Source organism: Hyaena hyaena, unplaced genomic scaffold (genome assembly GCF_003009895.1).
Source record: "Hyaena hyaena isolate Hyena2069 unplaced genomic scaffold, ASM300989v1 scaffold_477, whole genome shotgun sequence".
In the NCBI taxonomy this organism is placed as follows: Eukaryota; Metazoa; Chordata; class Mammalia; order Carnivora; family Hyaenidae; genus Hyaena; species Hyaena hyaena.
In genome coordinates, this window is record NW_024081112.1 from 533,020 (window position 1) to 550,702 (window position 17,683).

The 17,683-nt window shown below is 38.8% G+C and overlaps 1 protein-coding gene across 1 annotated transcript in view; it reads left to right on the plus strand.

Moving 5' to 3' along the window:
- The first annotated feature begins 5,708 nt into the window (after positions 1–5,708).
- The window catches only part of PIK3CA (phosphatidylinositol-4,5-bisphosphate 3-kinase catalytic subunit alpha), a 74,535-nt gene continuing 62,560 nt past the window's right edge, over positions 5,709–17,683 (plus strand). The window contains exon 1 of the mRNA XM_039254341.1: positions 5,709–6,133. The gene's annotated coding sequence lies outside the window, so the exon portion shown is untranslated. The remainder of the gene's footprint in view (positions 6,134–17,683) is intronic.

Genomic DNA, 17,683 nt, shown 5'->3' on the forward strand with positions numbered 1-17,683 from the left:
ACGTAATAGACTGTTAAATAATTGTTAATTCTGGGTAGTAAGAAAATGGTGTTTATCTTATTTTTATACTTTTTTGAATTTAAGATTTCTCAAAAAGATTATCCAAAACATTTTTAAGAGAATAGTGACATATTAGATATCAAAATGAATAATAAAGCTACCATTATTCAAATACTGCCATGCTAGTATAGACAAAGATTAATGGAACAAAGTCCGGAAACAGATTCAGATGTATACAGGAGTGTATTACATAAAAAATATGACACTTCAAATAAATGAGGAGACCAGGAAAATAGCAAAGAGGCAAGATAAAGCATTTACATTTTTTTTTTATTGCAGATTAGTATTTCAGGGCATGGATGTACCAGTTTGTTTAACTATTCACCTATTTAAAAACATCTAAGTTGGCTTTAATTTTGGTTACTTATTTGGTAAATAATTTGTGTGCATTACATGGGGTGGGGGGAAGACTAGGAAGATGTATACCAAAGTAAAAATAACCATCCTTTATCTTTTAGGGAGCCTTGGTTTTTTTCCCTTTAAACATTTATTTTTTTAATGGGTTGAATTTATTCATATATTTTTCTTCCAAGATTTTATTTAAATTCAAGTTATGTAACATGTAGTGTAGTATTGGTTTCAGAGTAAAATTTAGTGATTCATTACTTACATATAACAGCCGATGCTCAATCACAAGTGCCCTTTAATGCCCATACCCATTTAGTCCATCCCCCACCTACCTCCCTTCCAGCAATCCTCAGTTTGTTCTCTATAGTTAAGATCTCTTATGAGTGAAATCATATGGTATTTGCCTTTCTTGACTTATTTCACTTAACATAATACACTCTACTTCCATCCATGTCATTTCAAATGACAAGATTTCATTCTTTTTGATAGCTGAGTAATATTTCATTGTATTTATTGTATATGCTTCATTTTCTATTTATCAGTTGATGGGCTTTTGGGGTCTTTCCATAAGTTCACTATTGTTGTAAGTGCTGCTAGTAACATTGGGGTGCACGCTCCCCTTCAAAACTATTTTTGTATCCTTTGAATAACTACCTAGTAGTGCAATTGCTGGGTCATAGGGCAGCTCTATCTTTATCTTTCTGAGAAACCTCCATACTGTTTTCCACAAGGGCTGCATCAGTTTGCATTCCCACCAACAGTGTAAGAGGGTTTCCCTTTCTCGGCATCCTCACCAATATCCATAGCTTCCAAGTTGTTAATTTTAGTTATTCTGACAGGTATGAGGTGGTATCTTATTGTGGTTTTGATTTGTATTTTCCTGATGAGTGATGTTGAGCATTTTGTCATGTGTCTGTTAGCCATTTGTGTATCTTCTCTGGAGAAATGTCTGTTCATGTCTTCTACTCATTTCTTAACTGGATTATTTATTTTGGGGGTGTTGAGTTTGATAAGTTGTTTCTTTGTTGTTATGTATTATTTTTAGAGAAATAAAGATAACATTTGAATGAGAAAGCTCTTATAAAATTCTATTTGTAAAAACTGAACATTTTAATAAGAATAGAAGTTTCTTCCTTATTATCATATAATACCCACTAACTACCAGGAATGATGTTTGTTGAAATGGATACTCTTACTCACTGCAAAATCAAGTGCATTTCTACAAATTGCTTTTATTCTTGTATAATGTAAAAATTCTGCTTCACATGAGAATGTTTCACCAAATGGAAGAAGGAAATAAGTGGCAGGGTTTTTTTTTTTTTTTTTTTTTTCAACATTCAGGTATTTATGAGTAAGGGAACACTAAAGATCATTTGGCTAAATTAAAAGATTTGTTTTAACTGACATTGAAATGGCCCTTCCATCAGAATTTCAAGGGATGCCTGGGTGGCTCAGTTAGTTAAGCATCTGACTCTCTCTTTCTTTCTTTTTTTTTTTTTTTTACAGTTTATTGTCAAGTTGGTTTCCATATAACACCCAGTGCTCATCCCCACAAGTGCCCTCCTCCATGCCCATCTCCCCCCTCACCTCACACCCATCAGTCCTCAGTTTGTTTTCAGCATTCAAGAGTCTCTCATGGTTTGCATCTCTCCCTTTCCCCCACCATTTCCCCCCTTCTCCCCCATGGTCCTCAGTTAAGTTCCTCCTATCCTCCTATACGTGCAAACATATGATATTTGTCCTTCTCTGCCTGACTTATTTCGCTCAGCATAACACCCTCAAGGTCCATCCATGTTGCTACACATGGCCAGATTTCATTGTTTCTCATTGCCATGTAGTATTCCATGGTATAGATAAACCACATCTTCTTGATTCATTCATCTGTTGATGGACACTTAGGCTCTTTCCATGTTTTGGCTATTGTTAAGAGTGTTGTTAAGCATCTGACTCTTGATCTCATCTCAGGTCTTGACCTCAAGGTTATGAGTTCAAGCCCCGTGTTGGGCTCCATGCTGGGCATACAGCCCATCTTTAAAAATATATATATATAAAATAATAAAATAAATAAATAAAAGAACTTCATGGTCCTACCCTTCTCATACAACTGGTTTGACTAACTACAAGGGTAGCACAAATACACATATTCTTATTTCCTAGGTAGAAATATTTTAATATAGTGTAAAAAACCTTAGACTATACAATGGTTTTGCAAATATCTTTAGTAACTGCAGATTTAATTATAACATAGCTATTGAGTATAAGAAAATCATTGTCTGTTGTAGTTAAGGTGTGTAATTTGTTTTCTTAGCAATGTTGGGTTTTTTTTTTAGGGAACTAAAATTGGCTATTCTTCCCTTAAGAGCTATTTCTCCCACTAAGCCTCATAAAAATGTCTGCAAGGTATACTACTAACTATGCTCCCTAAGGTATAGACAAACAAATTTGAAATGAATGGGAAAATATTGGTTCTTAGTAGAGATGTAGAAACCATTAAAAAGAGCCAGTCAGAAAGTTAAGAATGGAAAAATACAACATCTGAAATTTTAAAATTTCGTTGGTGGGCTCAATAGCAGAAATAGATATAAAAGAGACAAAAGTTAAGTGGACTGGAAAACAGACTAACAGAAATTATTCAATATGAGAAATAAATAAGATCAAAACCAAGAGAGCCTTAAAGACAGGTAGGAAAATATCAAAATGTCTGACATTCTTGTCATTGGATTCCTAGAAGAGGAGAAAAAGTTGAGATAGGAAAATATTTGAAGAAATAATTGCTGAAAACCTCCCAAAATAGCAAAATATGCAAGTTTTCAAATTCAAGAACTCAGTAAATGATGGGGCACCTGTGAGGATTAGTCGATTAAGTGTCCGACTTTGGCTCAGGTCATGACCTTGTGGTCTGTGGGTTTGGGGCCCGAGTCCGGCACTATGCTGACAGCTCAGAGCCTGGAGCCTGTTTTGGATTGTCTCCCTCTCTCTCTCTCTGTCCCTCCCTTACTTGTGCTCTGTCTCTTGCTCTCAAAAAATAAATAAAACATAAAAAGAGTTTTTTTTTAAAAAAAGAACTCCGCAAACCCAGGTAGAATAAACTCAAAGAAAAAAATTCCTTAGACACATTATAAACCATTGAAGGAAAAAAATGTTAAATATGGAAATAATCTAGAGAAAAGTTAAAAAGTACATATGGGGGAGATCTATTTGCGTGACCACAGGTGGAGACTGAGGAGAATAGAACATCTCTAGAATATTAGAGGGAAAAAAACCTGTTAGCCCTGTTAGCTAACTTATCCCTCAGGAAGAAGAACAAACTAAGACTTTATCAAATGAAGAGAAACTAAGAGAATTTGTCACCAGCAGAACTGCTCTAAAGAAAATGCTAAAGGAAGTTCTTCAGGCTAAAGGAAAATTATACTAAAAGGAAACATGGATTTTTCAGCAATGAAAGAAGAGAAATGGAAATGTATGGATAAGTATAAAAGACTTTTTTTCCACTTAAATTCTCTAAAATATGTATAACTGTTGAAAGTAAAAATTATAAAATTATCTGATGCCATTTCCATATATAATACATATACCAACTATGAAATAAAGGTGAATGAATGGGGGAAAGGACTTAATATGATTGCAAAGTATCTTTCTACAATTTACCTGAAGTGATGTTAATATTAGTTAACACTCAGTAGACTGCAAAAGTTTACGGTGCTATATATGGTGATATATTGTAAGTCATAGAGCAAATACTAAACATAGAGATCCAAAAGGACAATATATAAATTAAAATGGAAAATTAAAAACACTCAAATAATCCAAAAGAAGGCAGGAAAGTGGAAACAGAAAAAAATACAAGGAACAAACAGAAAACAAATAATAAAATGGTAGGCCAAAATCCAACAAAATTGGATTCTTGATTTCAGCTCAGGTCATGATCTCAGTTGTGAGACTGAGCCCCAAGGCTCAGAACTCTGTGTTTGGAAACATAGTTTTGGAAGTGCTGCCTTAAGGTTTACTTTGACTAGTGATTCAATGTTACTGCTCCCGCCGTCCCCCCCTCCGCCCCCCACCCCCCAGCGCCTTCCCCCTCTTAAATTCCCTGCTCTGGAGTAACATAGTGTTCAGAACTTGCCCGAAAAAAAAAAAAACTGAGTCAAGAAAAATATTTAGAAATATAGACCTTTGGAATGTGATATGGAAACCAGAGCTTAAGAAAAGAAAGAAAACAAGACATGCAGTCAAATGAAAACTAGAACGTAAAGGAATGGATCTCATTTACGATTATGAATGTGTGGTGTTAGAGCAAAAACTGGTTATTGGTCAGGCTTTTGGCTCTTGGATGACAAATGAAACCGCCTGTAACATCTCTAGGGCGGGTCTCTTCCAAGTCCTCTACCTAAACATTCAAGGGAAAACGGATGTTTGGGGACTTGCATCTCAGACTTTTCAATCACGTTCCTTTGCCTTTTCAATACACCGAAAGGCCACCAGGTGGAGGAATACGCAGAACCCTGGACCCTTCCCAGAAGCGATCTCAAAAAGCAATCGCTCCCATTACTCTCAAAAGGGGTGCGGAGAGTGGGCTTCTACGGCACGCAGCACAATCTATGGCTGAGCTGGCTTTTCTGAAGTCTCTGTGGGCACGACACGAAAAAAGCTCGCCTTCTCAAGCCAGAATTCAATCCTACAAGCTAATTCAAATCTGAAAAGAAGAGCACTGCCAAAGGTCTCCCCGGAGTGAGTCAAAGGACTGCAGAGGTCAATGGCGGTTTATTTCTCTTCCAATCTGGGGTACAACTTTATGTTGGCAAAGGGTCGCGCACCAACGCTTCGCAAAACGCCTTCTAATATCCATAACCGCTTCTGGTTAGCCACGAACAGCGGCGGTTAGCCACCAAGGCCCCTTCTCTCGCTACCAAACGAGAGGAAATCTCATTTCCTCTATGAGCGTAAAAGTAAAGGAACTCACTCGATCCCATTACTGCTCTATCTCTACCCAGGCCGGCCTGGTGCCCGTAGAGACAGACACACGACACACATGCCGTCCTAAGATGACACAACACCCCCACCGCTGCAAAAGACGGAACGTAAACACCCGCGCGCCTGGAAGGCAAGCCCCCGCCCGCACAACACCCGAACTTCGGGCGGAAAAGCAAGGCGCAGGCGCACTGGCGCAGTGTTACCCGATTTGCCCACGGCCCCCTCCGGGTCTCCGCAATTTCACTTCCCCTCCTTTGCACATCTGCTTCCGGGGTATTGTGGGCTCAGCCCCTCCTCAGCTCTTACCCTCCTCTGCCAGAGGAGGGGGGGAGTCGAGGGGGTGGGGAAGAGTTCGTTGTTTGTTTACACGATGTGAGCGGAAAAAGAGACCAATAAAGTTTATTCTGGAAACAAAAGGAAAAAAAACAGGGTGACAGAGAAAGGAGACGGGGGCGGGGGCGTGTGGCGGGGGCTAGAGAGGAGAGGGAGCCAGAAGGAGAAAGCGGCAGTTCCGGTGCCGCCGCTGCGGCCGCTGAGGTCTAGGGCTGCTGCTGCCGCGGCCGCTGGGGCTGGGGCCGCCGGCGAGGCAGGGCTCGGGCCCGGCCGGGCAGCTCCGGAGCGGCGGGGGAGAGGGGCCGGGAGGCGGGGGCCGAGCCGCCCGCTCTCCTCTCCCTCGGCGCCGCCGCCGCCGCCGCCGCCCGCGGGGCTGGGACCCGATGCGGTTAGAGCCGCGGAGCCTGGAGGAGCCCCGAGCGTGAGTACAGCGCGGACTGGCCGGGAGCGGGCGCGGCTGAGGTGGGATCGGGGTGGGTGTGGGGAGGGGGGGGCCTCTCCGGCGCGCCCGTTGTATTGGGCGGGGGCTGCCCACCGGTCGTCTCCCAGCGTCGGCCCGTGGCGGAGTTCGCCCGCGATCGCGGCTCTCTCTTCCCCGCCTGCCGCTGGCCTCACCCAGATGCAGAGGCGAGGGCTCGCGGCTTACTCTCCGTTCCACCCTGGCCGCCGCCTCGCTCCTCATTTCCTTCCTCTCTCATTTTTGGGGATGGGGCGGCTGGAATCTGAGGAAGTGCACCCAAGGGCCGCCGCCCCGGCCGCAGTAGCTCGGTCCCCCGCGCCCTTGCACGCCCACCCGGCCCGCGGGCGGCCGGGCGGCCGCGAGCGGCGCGGCGTGAGGGATCCTGGCGGAGCCGCGAGCTGTTGCAGAGTGGCTGTCATGCCCCAGCACTCCGGCCCCGCCAGCCCGGCGACCCTGCGTTTGCCTCACGCTGAGTTTAAATCGCCCGGCTGGGGCAGGGAAGGAAAACCGCCCCCCCCCCCCCCCCACCCCGCAGTTCCCCTCCCACCCTTCCTCCCGAGGTTGTTTTTCTCCTTTTAACCAAAGCAATCAAACAGATTGGATCTTTCATTCATAGACCTGAGACACTGTCTCGTGATCTGTGTCTTTACTAAGTCTATTATGCGATGCCTGCTTCATAGCTCCTAAGTGGTTCAGAAAGGTAGGGTACGCCCAGGATTGGGCTGTGTAAACACCAGACGCTCAGCCAGTGTTTTGACCGCGGCTTGAAGGGTTTATTTTAGGATGCTAAAGGAATAGTGGGAATGGTGGCTTGTTCCCAGACTTGGGAATCGAAAGCTGTTTTCTTAGATGTCAATAACTGGGGAACTGTTTACATAGTTATAGGAACGATGAGGGGAGCGCGACAGGCGAGGGCTTTGTAGAAAACAGCCCGCATATTCTTTAATGAATTAGAGTTGTGATTTCGGTTTTGGAGAAGCTTCCTCATTCCAGCGCCTTTGTGCGCAGTCGGGACATGGGTTTGCGAGACGATGTTTTGAATCTAGTTTGTGAGGCCTGGGAGAATCCCCAGAAAACTTGGGTAGGTAAACTCCTGGTAACTCGTCGGGTGATTTCAATGGCCACATTTGAACCACTGCAGGCAATATTGGTTGTACGTTTTCCTGCTTAGAAAATAGATTCTTTGGGTATTACAAATTTGCTTGTGTGCCGGATTGTGTGATGTTAAGAAAAGACCTGGAAAATACTTAAGATAACCATGTTGCTAATTTAATTTGGATAAATCAGAATACTTTATGCCTTTATTAAGGAGCCCTCAGAGCAACTGCAGTGTAGGAATTTGTTAATATGTCTGTGTATTCAAGTTTTAAGATTTTTTAACTGAAGTAGTGAGTTCTGGTTGATAGCAAGATCTCTAGCTAAACATCACATGTTATGGAAAATTTTAATTATCAGATTAACTGTTCTGCAGTGTCATCAACCAAAATTATCTGAAGAGGGCCCAGTAGGGGGTGTGGTGTGTGTGTGTGTGTGTGTCTGTGTGTGTGTGTGTGTGTGTGTGTGTTGGTGTTTGTTTTGTTTTTTAAGTTTTCTCGTCATGTAAGACGTTAAGTAAAATTTCATCCATAACTTTTTTTCACAAGTTTCTGGTGCATTTTTCATCATTGTAAAATAGAGAGCTTTTTTATTAAAACCACAAAGTAGGTGATTGAAAGAGATGATCGTGCATCATAATAGTAAATAGTTCCATGGGGCAAATAGCCAGACAGTATATGAATATTAAGTTAATGTTCTATGAACTATGGGTATAAAGTTTGAAAGGCATTTCTGTCATTTTTACTTGAGGAATTTGAAATAAATCACATATGTAAACGCAGAATTTTTTTATATGTCTAAAGTTTTTAAATGGTAAGTAAATTGGATATAATATGAAAGAGATATCACTCGATACAGTACTGTACTTGAGCTGAAAGATTACTTCATGAAAGTGTATATTCTCATGGGCTGGATATGTGTAAAAGGAAGCTAAAAGAACTAGTGGCTTTGCCTGGCCCTGTGTATGGAACAGCCCTTCTGGAGGTAGAGCTTCCTTCCTGTGAGGATAAGATCCTTTATCCCAAAGAAGTATTCCCTTTAAAAAAAAAAAACTAAATTTATAAATAAAATACTTGTATAATAAGGTAGATTATAATAATGTTTTTCGTAAGACAATCTACTTTGTGTGTAGTTTTCATGATTAGAGCCCTTTAGTGAAGAAAGGAGTTTTAAACATGTGTTGTTACCATTAAAGGGCATTTGCTCTGTTCATCTGTTTATTTGAAAAGAGCTAACTTAATCCCATCTGATCTCTTTAGCAACTAGAATAGCATTAAAAGGATCAGTTCTCTATTTTATTATTTTAATATCTATTTTATTATTTTAATGATAGGCATTATTCCTTAAATGAATTTGAAATGTATTCCTTAAGCATCATACAAGATTTCATCTTTGGTGAAAATATTTATGATCTTTAAAATTGTGCAGTTATAGCAACATAAAGCTTAGAATATTCTGGTTTCTATTATCACAGTTATTAAGCTGTTTTCTTAAGTGTTGTCTTGAGTTACAGCAATCCTATAGGCAGGCACTATCTTTGAGAAATGACATTTTAATCTAAGGTCATACAGGTGTCAGGTGACAGATTCATTGACAAAACCACTGTTTTCTGATTCTTTTCACTATATCATGCTACCTCTAACTTGCTTCTTCCTGCTTTCCAATAGATAAACTAAGGCCCAGAGAAGTTAATTTCTTAAGACCACCTTTTTCATGATTTCCAGTAATAAGTATCTATTTTTAATTCCCTATATAGCTTAAAAAGTGGCTTTCAATCTTGGCTACACATTAGAATCTTCTAGTTATCTTTTTTAAACTACCCGTGCCAGGATCTCATTCCCAGAGATTCTGGTTTAATTGGTTTGAAATGGAGCCTAGACATCTGTGGTTTGTTTGTTTGTTTTAAAGTTCCCCAGGTAATTCTAATATACAAAATTATAAAGTCCTTGTTTCCAAAGACCTGTATAATTTGGTCCTTGCTTGTCTCTCTAAGTTCATTTCTCCTCCCACAGCTTCCTTGACCTTTCCCTGCTCTCATGTGCAAATGCTCTTCCTAAAATATTTGCGCACTCCTTACCTCTGCCTTAACTAGCTGATTCCTATTCATCTTTCATACGGCCTCCTTCTAAAAGTCTAGTCTAGGTTAGGTATCCCTGCCTCCTGTTCCCATAGCATCTTGTATTCCTACTGTTTGACTCATTGCATTGACTCACTGCCTTATAATTGACTATTTATTTGTATCCTCCACTAGGATATACAGTCTATGTGAAGGATACGGAATCCTTCTATTTTATATACAGTTGTATTCTTATTGCCAAACAGAGTAGCCAGCAGATAATAGATACTTATTAACTGAATAAATATATTGGTAACAGATTTTTTACAACTTGTAATAATTTATGAGCACCAAGTAAGTTTTTATTTCTGCCAAATGCATTTAATATCTTTGATCACTAAACATGTATATCCCTGAACTTGCCATACATATAATTTCATTTGGAGACAGTCTAGATGTTATAAATTACATCAAGCGTGACTCAACTCCAAACTTATACAGACAAATATAAGGATCATTATTATACACAGAACTGAACTGGAAATCAGGAGACTTGAATTCAAATCCATTTCACTACAAGCAATATGTCCTTGGGCAAGTCTCAGTCTTTTTGGGCCTCTGTTTCCTCATCTGTAACACAGAGAGATTGTACTGGGTACTCTACACTGAGTACTTAGTGATCTGGCCTTAAAGTCTTGTGAGAACCAAAAAATAAAAATAATTGGTGTTGGAATCTGAAGCTCCTTGGTTTAATACCTGGCTCGTAGAGCTACTGGAAGGATTACTTTACACAGATTTTCTAATCTGCATAATAGGAGTAATTACTATTCAGTCAAGTTGTTGGATTAAATGAGATAATATAGATCCAAAAGAGTTTTTGTCCTGTATTAGGTACTTAATAAATGTTCATTTCCTTTCCCTTCAGGAGGTGTTAGATCTCATGAGTCGACTTATATGAGATAACAGAACGACACGGTTTATGTAATAAATCTTGTTTTCCACTTTGCTGACTGCTAGCATTATAGATATGACCATGGACCAAAACAACTGTGGCTTTTAGTTTCATTTTCTTAGAACCCCATTCGACTGTCAAATACCCACATGTTAGTCAGACAGCTTGAGAAATCATTGTGCTTAGAAATTTCAACCATAACGGGATATTAGGTGCTAAGCTATCAGTACATCTATAATATGAAAGAGAGAGTCTGCTGACCTTATACATCTCCACAAAGATAAGTGAAAATCAATCTTGACCACTCCAAAAGAAGGGGACAAGTTAAAACTAAGGGTGATTTATAAAAGAGGACCCAAAAATTTTGGTGAAATCTCTGTTCACCAAAGCTTAAAACTCAAGGATCACATTTGGTAATTTCTAGGAGGTATAGGAAATATACCTCTTGTCAGGGCCAATTCCAGAAGATAAGATTGTTCTTGATGCCAGAGTGGCAATTTCAAATATCAGCAGACTGAAATTGTTATTTGGGAGCCATGTCTTTTATATAGTTATTTTAGGCTTTATTTGGTAATAGAGAGCAACCTTACACACAATGTAATAATATCTCTTTGCTGAAGTATTTTTGATACCAATCTTGTTTTTATATAAATCAAATTGGCATGCCTGAGTTTTCCCTTAAGTTTATGTTTAAAGTGAATTTTATTACCAATCATTTTGGGGGGAAATGCTATAATAATAATTGAAAACTGTGAGGAGAAGAAACTGAAGTGTTAGGGCATAAAAAAGAAATATGAAGGAACACATAGTGAATGAAGCCTGAGAATTCAACTTGAAGGCTTGAGATTTCCATCATTCAAAAAGGGTATTAGACCTTAGACATACAGTAGTGTTGTAGAGGTATGTATCTTATTCACATTTAGCCCTTTTTTCTATGAGCTGATTGATTGATCCTGGTTAAGGAATTTTTGGGTGTTCCTTCTCCCTCTCCCCAAATACATAGTTTGGGGAGGGTGTTTTTTTTGTTTTGTTTTTTCATTTTTAAAATGTTTTTTATTTATTTCTGAGAGAAAGAGACAGCATGAGCCGGGAGGGTCAGAGAGACAGGGAGACACAGAATCTGAAACAGGCTCCAGGCTCTGACCTAGCTGTCAGCGCAGAGCCTGATGCGGGGCTCGAACCCACGAACCATGAGATCATGACCTGAGCCGAAGTCGGATGCTTAACCAACTGAGCCACCCAGACACCCCTAGTTTGGGGAGTTTAAAGTTAAACTATTACAATAAAGAATTTGTAAATTTGTAATTATTAAGCTGAAAGTTTTCTCCAGGTGGATTATAGAGCTCTGATCTAGAGGGCTAATTGACTAAATTCCAGCTACAAACTGCTACTTTGTATTTGTGTATGGGGGAGAGGAGGTAGATTATATCAAATTGTTGCCTCTTTTTCTGCACTGAGATGATAGGAACTCTAATGTGTTACTTGCTAAGTAACTCATGTAATTGATGAGATAATTTAAATGATCCCTAAAATTACATAAAATTATTAAGAAAGAATGTATACATACTTATCATTATTTTAAGTTTATATCTAATACAAGAATAACATGTTTCATATTTAGCCCAACAATTATTCGCTTTTTCCTGTAGTATTTTAGTAGTTAGTTACCTTGATAATTTGTCTATAAATTGCTAGATTAAGTTTTAATAATCTTTAGCATATAATTGCAATTGTTACAAAGGAATCTTTGTATCAAAGCCAGCATTGCCATTTGAAATAAAGGTGGGATTTTTTAAAAAAATAGTGAGAGTTCCTACAGATGATACCTATCTGATACACTTCAAATTTTAAAGTTTGTATAAAAAAAGTCAGTGTTTTGATTTGAAAAAAGCTGTACTAGGATAGAATCATCCTACTCTGATCATAATTCTCTTGCAAACTCAGTACTAACTTAGGAGTTAGTAGAGTCAATGGTGAGATGCATCTTACAAAGTGCATATATAGGGATGCCTGGGTGGCTCAGTCAGTTAAGCATCCAGGGGCACCTGGGTGGCTCAGTCGGTTAAGTGTCCGACTTCGGTTCAGGTCATGATATCATAGTTCATGGGCTCAAGCCCTGTGTCCAGCTCTGTGCTGACAGCTAGCTCAGAGCCTGGAGCCTGTTTTGGGTTCTGTGTTTCTCTCTCTCTCTGCCCCTCCCCTGCACATGTTCTGTCTCTCTCTGTCTCAAAAATAAATAAACGTTTAAAAAAAAAAAAGCATCCAACTTCAGCGCAGGTCTTGATCTCATGATTCCTGAGTTCTGGCCCCACGCAGGCTATGTGCTGACAGCTTAGAGCCTGGAGCCTGCTTCAGATGCTGTGTCTTTCTTTGTACCTCTGGCCTGTTCACACTTTGTCTCTCTCTCTCTCTCAAAAATAAACAGACATTAAAAAAAAAAAAAGCACTATAGAAATTTAAAACTATGATAAAAATATTTTTAATCATCAGTTTTTTGTTAGGAAGAAACTATGTTCGTTCTTGTTATCTTCAGCACCTACCATAGTGCCTGGATGTAACTGGCCAATAAGCATTGATATTTTCACAGTAGAATCATAATTGAGAATGGAAATAATTTTTTTAGTAGCTATATACTTTAAACTATCTAAAACTAGGTTAATTGCTCTGTGCCAGTCTTGTTGACCATTTATTGAGTACAGATTTGAAGTATATCAGAAACGCTTTTCTTTAAGTTGCTAAGTAGTTGCAGATTTCTGTTGCTATTTGGAGACATTTTTTTTTTTTTTTTTTTTATTTCTAGGAGAGAGAGAGAGAGAGAGAGAGAAGCATGAGCAGGTGAGGGTCAGAGAAAGAGGGAATCACAGACTCTGAAGCAGGCTCCAGGCTCCGAGCTGGCAGTCAGCACAGAGCCCGACGCGGGGCTTGAACCCACCAACGGCGAGATCATGACCTAAGCGAAAGTCGGACGCCTAACCGACTAAGCCACCCAGGCGCCCCTATTTGGAGACATTTTAAACAAAGATTTATAGGTGAAGGAGAGACTGTGTGCTATAGTGAAAAGAATATTGGATCAGGAATCTAAAATCTGGATTGTACATTGAAATGTTAACTAGCTGTTTGGTTTTAGATCTTGACCTTTCAGCAATTGTTTCTTTTACCTACAAAACGTCTAATGTTTTTGTTATTCCAAAATTCTGGGAGATTCCTTGTATTTTAAAGTCTACTTCTGATTTCAGGGAAGAGTAAGTCAGCCACTCCCTAGAGGAAGGATAGTCTAGTCAGTTTGGTGTATTTTCAGAAGCTAAAATCTTTTTGTTGGCCTGCTTATAAATTTGCACATATTTGAAGGCCGTTGCATGAAATTCTGTGGCATAAACAAGCTGCCATCAGAAAAGAATAAGCTGGAAAGATTTTTTTTTTCTTTCTAAAACCATCAGTGACTTTGGAGAATCAAACTTACTGTAGGAGTGGCCATTTTGGTTATTGTCATTGAGAGCAGTTAAATGACTGATAGGCATTGAGAGTAGGTCATCTATGCACACCAGTTGACAGGGTTTTGAAGGCCAGCAAACCGGTCACAGCACCCTTAATACCACTGGTCACTGTCTTCACTTGTTAAAGACTTCTAGGAAAGTATGTCCCACAATTTCCTTTAGTGACCCATTCCACTATATGGTTTTCAGAAAATGTGTTCTAATCTTAGGAATATAATTCCAGAGGTACAGTAAGCCTTTTTTCTAGATATATCCTTGTTGTGCACATATAAGGAAAAGTGACAAAAAGTTATTGTCCTTGATCGGAAAGCATTGGTATTTATGCCACTGATATATTGTTTCTATAAACGTTCAAATTACTCACCTTCAGGGTTTGAATATTTTTTAGCCAACTGTGCAAATTATGAGATATTATTTGGAGTTATTTTGAGTATGAACTCACTTTTCAATAAGTGAAGTACATTTCTTTGGCTTTTTTTTCTTTGAGAGATTGTGCTTTTTCAAGTACTTCTCTGATGAACTTCTTGGAGGTCTACCTGAAAGTACTATTGTTGCATTTTGAAACAATTGACTGCCTTTAGTTTAAAAGTGAGTGAAGTAAGTGTGTGTGCGCGCGTGTGTGTGTTTTCCTTAGGAGCCTGAGGAGGTTAACTTCTTGGCAAATGCAAAAACCTTGAAGTTTTTCGCCAGCTAAGCTACTATTCTGTGAATATAGATTTATAGAGTACGTCATCAAATATAAATAGAAAGCATGTCATAATTAATGGAAAGAATTGTGGAGGAAAAGATTGAAATTAAGACTACTAAGGGTCCAATCTTAAATCAAACCACACATGACAGGAAAGGAAGAAAAAACGTGTTTCATAATGTCTTTTTTTTACTTATCATAAACTTATTATTTTAAGGTTTTTTTTCCATGTGAAGATTTCCTTAAAATCTAATAGCTATTATTAGTTGTATTTGAGATCCCAAAAGGGAGCTTCTTAAAGTATTTATGAAAGCTATTTGTATTCTTTTTTTCCAGCTATATCGCAGTTGTGAAAATTGAACAGGACTTTTTCAAAGCAGTTTCTGTACTTGTTTTGATAATTATAATTGTAGCAACACTCAAGGCAGTTTGGAATATTAGTAACTTTATAGTGTGGAGACTGGTTGTTCATTTTCTTTTCACTAGAAATGACCAACTTTCAAGTTTCTTAATGAGATTATGGAACTCCAGATTTCCTCAAAATCACTTGGAATAATTTTGACTAATTCTGTGCATAAAAGGAAGTAATTTTTATAGCCATGTAATGTTCACGGATGCTATTATTGTATAGCTAAATGTATCTACTAATGTACGACTAGTAAAGCACAGCTAAATGTATCATGCTGTGGTCTTTCTTGTTGAGTATAAATATCAGGCATATAAAGTAGTACATTTCTCCCGCAAATAATTTTTTTCCCAATCAAAACGAGGGTAAGTAATTTGACAATAGGAGAGAGTATTTGAAGGCAGGACAGTCTTAGAATACCCACAAAATATGGTCAATGTACTTAGGCTTCTTTAACTTCCTTTTTCTTCTCTAAAATATATGTCATAATGGTTAAGAGCATGTGCTCTGGAGCCAGACTGTTGGAATTAGTAGCTTTTTAGCTTAGGGCAAGTTATTTACCCTGTCTGGGTTAAATATTCTCTGGGTTAATACATATTTCCTTGTTTGTAAAAGAGGGATGAAAACAGTACCTACATCATAACATTGTAGTTAGGATTAAATGACTAATACATTAGAGCTTTTTCAACAGTGCCTAGTTTGTAGTAAACACTCAATAAATATTTGTAAGCTCCTTGAGAGCACAAACTGTGTCCTATTCATCAATTTATTTGGGGGCTTTACCATTATGTAGTGAATTGAATTTTGTCCGTTCTGAGGATTTACTAATGGATCCAGTCTCTTGGAGAGTGAACAGTAAGGTTGCCTTCCAACAAGCTTCTTGATTACTGCTTGCTTTTTGTTCTCTTACAACTTAAAATTTCATTCTAGCTCTAGGAATCTGAATTCTGTTTCATACCTACTCTTAAGAGAAGGTAGCATACGGAGAGATTTAGCTTGATAGGAGAAGGATTGATGGACAGAAGATACTAAGAAATGGATGTTCGTATTTCACATCTAGTCTATCTTCCCATGGATTGATTTTCCCGTCGATTCCTGGAATCTCAAAATCCCTTAATAGCACTCTGCCGTTGAAGCAGTACTTGTTTCATGTTACCAGGCATTTCCTTTCCCTGTCCTCCCTCATGCACTACAGACTGTGGTTGTGTCCTGTTGTCACATAGTCCCTATGTTACAAGGCTTTTAAGGAATTCTCATGTCATGTTTGGAAGCTGCTTATATTTCACTTACCCATTATAATTGTTATGAAGTCTTTATTAAATACAGTTTTCACTTTTTAAATATCATTTTGTTTGTTACCTGGTTTGTACTCATTGGACATTGTATAAACCTTGCAAGTCATTTATGTGAAAACAAGGGAAAGAACAATATGTTTTTATTTTAACATGAGGTCAGTCTCTAATTCTTTGCCTTTAATTACTAAGTTACTTACCTGGCATCATTGATACAAGTTTTTTTGGCATCATCTTGTTAGCACCTTACATGAGTGAGTATCAGTTCATATTTAAGTTTTGGTAAAGATATGTGTTTACGTTTTCTCACCTCTTACTTCTAGGAATTTAGACTGCTCTTGATGTCACACCCCATAACTTATTCTTCTCAAGATGATGATCCTACTGTCTGTATCTCTCATTTACCAGGTTGATAGTAAACAATAAAGTCTATGTACTTTTTAAAACTACATGTTATAATCAATTTATAGGAAGATTGCTTTACAAAGGATCTATAATTTTGGCACAGCTGTTCAAAATTTTTCATTGTTACTTTTAAAGAATATTAAGCATACTTACAAACATTTTTTATATGCATAAAACTATATAGAATTTCGTCTCTTCTAGGGGTGGAATGCACAATGGAAAAAAAAAAAAAAACAAAACAAAACATGACCGTGGACTGCCCTAGTATTGACGAAGCGTTCATTGCCATACTGTGTCATTACGATTAACCTAGGAATTAAAGTTAAGGATTAATTACTTATTTTGCTAAAGGAAACTCAACCATACTACACAGAATTTATCTTATGAAAACTCTGAGTAGGTTTCTGTTAACATTTTGACCTAGAGAAATAGGAAAAGTAAAAGATAAGACATATATAAATAAGCTAACAGGGGGCGCCTGGGTGGCTTAGTCGGTTAAGCGTCCGACTTTCGCTTAGGTCATGATCTCGTGGCTCGTGGGTTCGAGCCCTGCGTCGGGCTCTGTGCTGACTGCCAGCTCAGAGCCTGGAGCCTGTTTCAGTCTGTGACTTCCTCTCTCTCTGACCCTCCCCTGCTCACGCTGTCTCTCTCTCTCTCCTAGAAATAAATAAAACATTAAAAAATTGTTTAAAAAATAAATAAATAAATAAGCTAACAGATCTCCATGTTACTCTCACCTCCTCAAGGAATATTCATTCCCTTTGTACAAACATCCACATTTTGAATGATCTGTGGGGGGAGGTGGAACTTCCCCCTAGAGTCTTGGAAAGAGAAAAGTGTACTTAGGCTGCCATGTGCCAGTCTTTCTAGCTGGCCAGGAGATAAGGGCTAAGAGGAGATGATCCCTCTCACATTGGGGGAGAATAAAGGGTTGCTACACTGAAATGGAACATTTGCTTATAATTCTAGATCAGAACCCAAATATCTAACCTGCCTGCCAACCACATGATACTGACCAAGCCACTCGAGCCTGAAAAGTTGCAACTAGATGGCTAGTGACTGAAAGAGATGCTTCTAAGGTGCTGTATTCCAGACAAGAGCCTGTGCAAACTTTACACATGTA